The following is a 7,500-nucleotide window of genomic DNA, read 5'->3' on the forward strand; positions in this document are numbered from 1 at the left end:
TACAATGATTCTGATGTTACTATATACTGTCTGTAGGACCTGTGAAGGTACAGGTAAACTGTAGATGTGAGCCCTGCGGCAGCGTTGGTCTGTTGGGTCTCTCAGTGTGTTGGTGAGACACAATTGCATGGAGAGGGATCTGAGCTGAGATGCCCTGAGACTAGGTCAGATACTGAACAGGCCTCCTCTCCTCTTCCTCTCCTCTCTGGCTGGGGTCCCTTTCTTTGTCTGCCCAGCCCTTCTGCCTCCTCCTCGGGGGCTGAGATTGGCACTAGGTGGCTGAGGTTGGAAATTGGCACTAGTGGGCTGAGGTTGGAGATTGGCACTAGATGCCAGGCTGAGTGGATGTCCCTGAAGCTCATAGAAGCAGTACTGTGGAGGCCCAAGCCCCAGCAGTCCCACTGGGGGAGGGAGTCTGCCTTGGCAGAGGGGGGTCTGTGTACCGTCAGAGTCATGGATTAGGATTGTAATGGTATGGAGGTATGGAGGTATGGTGGTATGGAGGTACGGTGGTTTGGATGTACGGTGGTTTGGATGTACGGTGGTTTGGAGGTATGGAGGTATGGTGGTTTGGTGGTATGGTGGTATGGCGGTATGGCGGTACGGTGGTTTGGAGGTACAGAGGTACGGTGGTTTGGAGGTGTAGAGGTACGGTGGTTTGGAGGTACAGAGGTAGGGTGGTTTGGAGGTACAGAGGTACGGTGGTTTGGAGGTACAGAGGTACGGTGGTTTGGAGGTACAGAGGTACGGTGGTTTGGAGGTATGGAGGTATGGTGGTATGGCGGTACGGTGGTTTGGAGGTACAGAGGTACGGTGGTTTGGAGGTATGGAGGTATGGTGGTTTGGAGGTACAGAGGTATGGTGGTTTGGAGGTACAGAGGTACGGTGGTTTGGAGGTACGGAGGTATGGTGGTTTGGAGGTACAGAGATACGGTGGTTTGGAGGTACAGAGGTACGGTGGTTTGGAGGTACAGAGGTACGGTGGTTTGGAGGTATGGCGGTACGGAGGTATGGTGGTTTGGAGGTATGGAGGTACGGTGGTTTGGAGGTACAGAGGTACGGTGGTTTGGAGGTACAGAGGTACGGTGGTTTGGAGGTACAGAGGTACGGTGGTTTGGAGGTATGGCGGTACGGAGGTACGGTGGTTTGGAGGTACGGAGGTACGGTGGTTTGGAGGTATGGAGTTACGGAGGTACGGTGGTTTGGAGGTATGGCGGTACGGAGGTACGGTGGTTTGGAGGTATGGAGGTATGGTGGTATGGCGGTACGGAGGTACGGTGGTTTGGAGGTACGGAGGTATGGTGTGGTGACGATGTGGCAGGGATTTAGGGGTTCAGACAGCTTTGGGGCCCTGAGGAGAGAGAGGAGGACTGGAGGGACGCCAAGGATGGAGGGGTAAGTTGGAGGGTTGAGGGGGCGGGTGAGGGGACAGCAGGCTAGGAGATGTACCCTCAGGTGTACAGGATTTGGAGAAGAGGGGAAAGGAATGGATGCTAGCCAGTTGGCCTTGCGCCACACATTGAGCTATAGAGAAACATCTCTAAACCTTTTACAGTCTAACACCCACCATTTACTGCTGCCTGACTCCAGCTCTGGGATAATTACACCACAACCTGCACGTATTTACAGAACATATTTACATCAGATTTCAGTATTTGCTCAATGTGCTTAATGTTCGCTGAGGTAGTTCTATGTGCTTTCTGGGCAAAGCATAAAAGACAACAGAACAAGACGGCATAAAGGACTAGTTAGCTGTAAATTGATAATAATTTCAAATGTATATACATTTGATTAAAATGTGTAATCTGTTATGTATTATGTGGTTGTACACAGGGTATCATTTCTTTATGGTATAGCTCAATGTATTTGTGTATTGTTGTAGTCATCCGGCCCACCTCTATCCACCCTCACTGTGAGAACAAACTGGCACACAGATGGTTAAGCCTACTCAGCGCTGAGTAGGAGGAGTGGGAGGTGGAGGAGGGCCAGGGGGCGGGGGGCACCGCAGATGGCACAGAGGGCATCGCCAACACGGCCCTCACAGGGAGGGGAGGAAAGGAGGGGTGAAGGTGGGAGGAGGAGGGGTAGAGTACAATGGCATCAAAATTGTATTTATTTATTTGTTATTTTACCAGTTAAGTTCACTGAGAACATGTTCTCATTTGCAGCAAATACCTGGGAGATAGTTACAGGGGAGAAGAGGGAGATGAATGAGCCAATTGTAAACAGGGGATTATTCGGTGACCGTGATGGTTTGAGGGCCAGATTGGGAATTTAGCCAGGACACCGGGGTTAACACCCCTACTCTTAGGATAAGTGCCATGGGATCTTTAATGACCTCAGAGAGTCAGGACACCCGTTTAACATCCCATCCAAAAGACGGCACCCTACACAGGGCAGTGTCCCCAAACCCTGGGGTATTGGGATATATTTTTTTAGGAAAGAGTGCCTCCTACTGGCCCTCCAACACCACTTCCAGCAGCATCTGGTCTCCCATCGAGGAACTGACCAGGACCAACCCTGCTTAACTTCAGAAGCAAGCCAGCAGTGGTATGCAGGGTGGTATGCTGCTGGCAAAAATGCACATATTGTTGATTCTTCAATCCTATAGAAGGGTGGTTGGGGGTAGGTGGCAGGGGGTAGAGGAGGGAGGTGTAATACCCTCGCTACGTGCCCACATTAGCTTGATCCAATGTGGCACACAAAGCCCTGGCATCTCCCTGGCACCTCTGCCCACGCGGAGCGACACGGATCGGCTGGGCACGGAGAGACAAGACAGGCCCTGCCAGGGGGGCTGGGGAGGGGTGGCTGTGTGTGTGGATGGGAGGTGTGGAGGTGTGGATGGGTGGTGGGGGTCGTGTGTGTGTGTGTGTGTGTGTCTCTCTCTCTCCGGTGTGTGTGACCCACACACTCAGCAGAGAGTACACACCCCGGACCTCCAACCCCTCATTAACCAGTTTAGATCCCTGTGTGTGTGATGCCTGTTCTCTTTGATATTCAATAGGACTAATTCTCCTTCGATTCCCTGCAGTCATTATTCCTGGGTTATGTTGTTTGAGCTGGGAAATAGAGTTCCTTTGACCCTGACAAGGTCTCAACATTGTTTTAACGTTGTTTACCTTCAGTTCCTATACGTACCGCCAGAGAGACACTGAACCTCTATGGTAATGTAAATAGCACACTATTTACATAAAACACCAAACTAATGATTAAGGGATACTGTTTTTTTAATGTATGTATCATATTGTCGTTTGAGGTGCTACCTAATTTGCTCATCATGCATAACTTAATGTCTAATGCCAATATTGTAATATAACAAGGTAGTTATACGCAGGTTTCGTGATAAATATGGTTCTTGAGGCAGCTCTGCACAGTGATCACTAGCTGGCACAGTCACAAAGTCATACAATCTGATTTTAAACCTAACCCTTAACCCTAACCTTAACCACACTGCTAACCCTAATGCCTAACCCTAACCTTAAATTAAGACCAATAACCTAATTTTCTTTTCATTACTTTTTTCAATATAGCCAATTGTGACTTTGCAGGTGGCCTATCTAAGGGGAAATCACTCAGATCTGCCTTCAGGACAAAACTGAACCGACAATAAACATCAACCTGCTAGTAACACCACTGTTTTATTAAATGTCTTCCTATATGTGGCTATATGTGACCGACCGCCTCGATACGGTCTAATGTAGCAACATTTAAAATGGTGTTTTTGACATTGCATAAAAGTAGAGACTCAGAGCTAGAAAATAGTATATAATACACTGCAGTTGAGGAACAATGGGAAAATAATTCTGCTTTGAAAGTTGATAAACTTGTAACCCCACTTTTGAAAAAATGGCTCTTGAATGTTTTGCTACACCTACTGGAGAGCTCTTCTTTGTCTACACCCATTCAGCACGGTTCACACCCTCTTAAGCCTTAGCCCCACCCCCATCTCTTTAAGGACTCTTTAAGGTAAACACACAAGTGTATTTGTCACATGCACAGGATACAGAAGGTGTAAACGGTACAAAGACGTTGTTACTACATATTAGCAATATCAAAAACAGAAAGTGTCCAGAAGAAAATATTTGATAAATATTTGATCATTATTAGATGACGCTTACCCGACACACTTGTCTAAATTGATGGTTAATGTAAAGGAAATGCTATAACCAGCCCCCAGCCACATAAGTGGTTGAGTCACAATTGTTTAGACATGTACAGATGAATGGCCGTAATCACCCCGAGACACACCTAGCTAATTTTATGGGTCATGTAATAATCTGTCCGAAGTGGAGTCTTTTGTTTAGACATGTAGCTAAGTACCTAGCTAGCTAAACAATGAACCGGCATAATCCCAACTCATACTACTACCAACACAAACATTGTCATAGCTGTAGTATGAAACTGCAGGTGGCTGAAGCTAACAAACCAGGTTCCATGTTAGCTAGCTAACATTAGGCTATAACCAGCAATGCAAATGGATTTCTGATTCAAATAATATCACTACACAGATCATACACGTATCGTTAGCTATATCTTAGGGACTGACTATACCTTGCTTTTTGTACACAGCAAATACTCCAGTGTTAAATCGAACACTGACCATGTTCAATTTAACTCTGGGCCAGTATCTATACTGGTTCACACTGAGTTATGTTGGTACACTCTGTCAGTGTTAGGGAATTAACACTTTCAGTGCTCTATTTTAACAAACATAGCACGACGGTAAATCTAAGGTCTGACGGTAGAGCTATAGGTCCAGGCATGTGTCCGAAATATATTTGCTGTCTTCACAGCCGTTATGAGTACAATAAATGGCGGGGCCGCGAAAGAGCTGGGTTTTGATGAACAAACAAGTTGTAGGTGTGACGAAGGCCTTGCAGGCGTTCCATGGCTTAATACTGCATGCATTTGTCTCAAGTCCTGTAGGTTATTGACGGCCTTTGCATTGTCATTAACTCCAATTCGACTAGGGGCACGGAATATCCTCGTCCTGGTCCATTGTGGATTGACGTTATAGTTTATTAAAGAGCATAGGCTATAGTAACGAGTAATAGCAAAGTAGAAAAAACATAAACGTCCAGTGTTTGCTCAATATGGTTAGAGTGTTGGCAGTCGACATTGTTGAAATTGGCTTCAATGAGTGTAGGCCTTTACGCATCGCACTTCTCCTCAACTAAGAAATACTAGGCTCCCATAAATTGCATTGTATGTGTGGGGCATGTTCTCAATAAGAAAGATGTAGCTTAAGCCACAAAAGAGGCAAGTAGAAGGGGAAAAGAGTAAGGAACTTGTATGTCGGCCCTGTATTAAAGAGCATAAATGGTTAAAGAAACGTGTGATAAATAAAAACATACCAATTTCATTTAAGGACCAAAAAACTGACAGCTCTGCCATATAAATTGCAAAATAGTTGGGAAGAGATTTTCGATGTACCCATTCCATGGCACATGGTTTATGAATTGATACGCAAAACAGTGCCGGATTCAAAACATTGAATTTTTCAATATAAATTACTATACAAAATTCTTGCAACTAATAGAATGTTATATATATGGGGGATACAATCTTCCCAGCTCTGCAGATTCTGCTGTGAGGAGGCAGAGTCATTAGATCATTTATTTTGGTACTGTCCATATGTAGCTCGTTTTTGGTCACTGGTCCAGGAATGGCTGAAGAATTGCAACATTTGCCTAGAACAAACGCTACAGACAGCAATACTGGGTGATTTGAAAAGCCATAGTCAATCAATCAATAATATAATAATTATTTTAGCAAAAATGTTTATTTTTAATTTACAATCTGTAGAAGCTATGAGAATAGGAAGGTTCAATTCTTTTGTGAAGCATCACAGCACAGTTGAAGGATATATGGCAAATAGAAATCTGAAATGGATGATGTTGAGAGATAGACGGGAGGGGTCGAATGGAGCTGAAGGGTGGGGCTAATAACAAGATAAACAATGTAAAACATACGGGATCTGTAAAATGTATATAGGTTCGGAACTTTTGTGAAATAGCATAGTTACAAATAGAAATCAAACTGGATGGACATCAGAAATAGAGGAAGGACTAAGAACAAACCAGAGAGAACTATTGTAAAGTAGACTGTCTGTAGAATGTGTATAAAATGTATAAATTGAAGGTAGAAGCAGAAGTGTTTATTATTTTACTCCAATTGGGGGATCGGCGGTAGGTTTTGCGGGGAATAATAATAAAGGTATATATATATTTTTTTTAAGTATGTATGTCTATATAGGTATGTGTATGTATATATGTGTATATGTATGCATGCGTGTAAGGATATATATATTTACCCCAAAAATATGGGGGATTGGAAATGATGCAGACAATTACATTGGAAGCAACATTCTTTCTGCAATATTAAGCTGATCCAACCCTTTAAAAAAATGTTTTAAAGCCTAAGCCTACCGTTGAAATATGTTGTAGGACTGAGAAATGTGAATAGCCTATGTTTGGTACCTGGAAAAGAGGCACTCTGTTGAAATGGGGATGGATACAAGCTAAATGGAGTATGAACTGAAGGTGTGCCTATGGGAAATGTGAATAATGCAAAAGTATGTTGGCTAAAGCCTCACGAGTCAACCATTTAGACACCTTTCATGGATAAGGCTACTAGGTTAATGCATGGCCACGATATGAAAGACACCAGACACATTTCTGTTGACCCAGCTTTTGTTATAGTAGGGTAAGGGTAGCCTACTAAGTAAGAGCTTGTTTTTTATCAAGCGAAACGGAAAACAAGAATTGTTAAAGGAAAACGACTGAGATTTTTATAAAAATACGAGTCACCGGATTATGTCATCTCTCGTTCCATGATGGGCATATAGACGACACAGAGTTTTTTTCAAACACATTCAAAATAATAACATGAGCTGGTTAAAATAATGTAATAGCCTACATAGATAAACCTGGGATGTCCACTCACTGTTTTGCTGCTGCCAAAGTTGATCTTTAATAAAGCTTTGTTGATTAAGATGTTTTTCAAAGCGGTCTCACGAGCCAAACCCTTCATCGATAGTCTAGACTACGAGGCGAATGCATTGGTCATGAACGAAAAAATGGTGCGGTCTGGCAAACTACCTGCCCTCCATGACACCTACAGCACCCGATGTCACAGGAAGGACAAAAAGATCATCAAGGACATCAACCACCCGAGACACTGCCTGTTCACCCCGCTACCATCCAGAAGGTGAGGTCAGTACAGGTGCATCAAAGCTGGGACCGAGAGACTGAAAAACAGCTTCTATCTCAAGGCCATCAGACTGCTAAACAGCCATCACTAACTCAGAGAGGCTGCTGCCTACACTGAGACCCAATCACTGGCCACTTTAATAAATGGATCACAAATGGATCACTTTATACAATGCACTCTAAATAATGGCACTTTAATAATGTTTACATATCTTACATTACTCATATCATATGTACAGTATATACTGTATTTTATACCATCTATTGCACCTTGCTTATGCTGCTCGGC

Source organism: Oncorhynchus tshawytscha, linkage group LG15 (assembly GCF_018296145.1).
Source record: "Oncorhynchus tshawytscha isolate Ot180627B linkage group LG15, Otsh_v2.0, whole genome shotgun sequence".
NCBI lineage: Eukaryota > Metazoa > Chordata > Actinopteri > Salmoniformes > Salmonidae > Oncorhynchus > Oncorhynchus tshawytscha.